The sequence below is a fragment of the Callospermophilus lateralis genome, chromosome X (assembly GCF_048772815.1).
Source record: "Callospermophilus lateralis isolate mCalLat2 chromosome X, mCalLat2.hap1, whole genome shotgun sequence".
Taxonomy (NCBI): domain Eukaryota; kingdom Metazoa; phylum Chordata; class Mammalia; order Rodentia; family Sciuridae; genus Callospermophilus; species Callospermophilus lateralis.
Genome location: NC_135325.1, coordinates 85,025,439 through 85,027,940, shown reverse-complemented (window position 1 = coordinate 85,027,940; position 2,502 = coordinate 85,025,439).

Below are 2,502 nucleotides of genomic sequence, written 5' to 3'. Positions count from 1 at the left end.
GATAAATTTCATGACTGCTTTTTCTATTTCTATGAGGAATGTCATTGGGATTTTGATTGGAATTGCATTCAATTTGTATAGAGATTTTGGTAGAATGGTCATTTTGATAATATTAATTCTGTCTATCCAAGAACAAGGGAGATCTTCCATCTTCTAAAGACTTCTTTAATTTCTTTCTTTAGAATTCTGTAGTTTTCATCATATAGGTCTTTTCCTCTTTTGTTAAGTTGATTTCCAAGTTTTTTTTGAGGTTGTTGTAAATGGGGTAGTTTTCCTTATTTCCCTTTCAGAGAATTTGTCACTGATGTACAGAAATGCCTTTGATTTATGGGTGTTGATTTTATATCCTGCTACTTTGCTGAATTCATTTACTAGTTCTAGAAGTTTTCTGATGGAATTTTTTGGGTTTTTTTAGATATAGAATCATATCATTGGAAAATAGTGTTAATTTGAGTTCTTCTTTTCCTATCCATATCCCTTTAATTTTTTTCATATGTCTAATTGCTCTGGCAAGTGTTTCAAGAACTATATTAAATAGAAGTGGTGAAATAGGGCATAACTGTCTTGTTCCAGATTTTAGAGGGAATGCTTTCAATTTTACTCCATTTAGAATGATGTTGGCATGGGGCTTAGCATAGATAGCTTTTATGATGATATGTTCCTGTTATTCCTAGTTTTTCTAGTGTTTTGAACATAAGAGGTGCCGTATTTTTTAATATTTATTTTTTAGCTTTAGGTAGACACAATATCTTTATTTTATTTTTATGTGGTGCTGAGGATCGAACCCAGTGCCTCACGCATGCCAGGCAAGTGCGCTACTACTTGAGCTATATCCCCAGCCCCAAGGTGCTGTATTTTGTCAAATGCTTTTTCTGTGTCTATTGATATGGTCATATGATTCTTATCTTTAAGTCTATTGATGTGATGAATTACATTTATTGATTTCCATATGTTGAACCAACCTTGCATCCCTGGGATGAACCCCACTTGATTGTGGTTCACTATATTTTGATATGTTTTTGTATTCGATTTGCCAGAATTTTAGCATATATGTTTATTAGAGATATTGGTCTGAAGTTTTCTTTCTTTTATCTGTCTTTGTCTTGTTTTGGAACCAAGGTGATGTTGGCCTCATAGAATGAATTTGGAAGTGCTCCCTCTTTTTCTATTTCATAAAATAATTTGAAGAGTATTAAAATTAGTTATTCTTTAAAGGTCTTATAGAACTCAGCTCTGTATCCATCTGGTCCTGGGCTTTTCTTGGTTGGTAGGCTTCTGATGGCATCTTCTATTTCATTGCTTGAAATTGATCTGTTTAAATTGTGTTCATTATCCTGTTTCAATTTGGGCAAATCCTATGACTCTAGAAATTTGTTGATGCCTTTGATATTTTCTATTTTACTGGAATACAAGTTTTCAAAGTAATTTCTAATTATCCTCTGTATTTCTGTAATATCTCTTCTGATATTTCCTTTTTCATCACGTTAGTAATTTGAGTTTTCTCCTTTCTTCATTAGCATTTCTAAGGTTTTTGTCAATTTTATTTTTTAAGAACAAACTTTTTGTTTTGTCAGTTCGTTCAATTGTTTCTTTTGTTTCAATTTCACTGATTTCAACTCTGATTTAAATTATTTCCTGTTTTCTACTGTATATCGTTCCCTGTCTTCCTTTTCTAGGGCTTTGATATACAATATTAGGTCATTTACTTGTTGACTTTTTCTTCTTTTAAGGAATGAATTCCATGCAATGAACTTTCCTCTTAGTACTTCCTTCATAGTGTGTCAGAGATTTTGATATGTTGTTTCAGTGTTCTGATTTACCTCTAAGAATTTTTTAATCTCTTCCTCGATGTCTTTTGCAACCCATTGTTCATTCAGTAGGATATTATTTAGTTCCCAGATGTTGGAGTAGTTTTTATTTTTTATTTTATCATTGATTTCTAATTTCATTCCAATATAATCTGATAGAATGAAGGGTAGTATCTCTACTTTTCTGTATTAGCTAAGAGTTGCTTTGTGGTATATATATGGTCTATTTTAGAGAAGGATCCATGTGCTGCTGAGAAGAAAGTGTATATTCTATATATGTCAGTTAAGTCTAAGTTTTTGATTGTATCATTGAAGTCTATAGTCTCTTTGTTCAGCTTTTGTTTGGAAGATGCATACAGTGGTGAAAGAGGTGTGTTAAAATCACCCAGAATTATTGTGTTGCGATCCTTTGACGCTTCAACTTGAGAAAAGTTTGTTTGATGAACATAGATGCTCCATTGTTTGGGGCATATATGTATTTATAATTGTTAGTCTTTTTGTGTATGGTTCCCTTGATCACTATGTAGTGTCCTTCTTTATCCCTTTTGATTCACTTTAGCTTGAAGTCTGCTTTATTTGGTATGAGGATGGAAACCCTTGCTTGCTTCCACAGACCATGTGAATGATACGATTTTTCCCAACTTTGCACCTTCAGTCTGTGTATGTCTTTTCCTGTGTTTGAATTTCTTAGAGA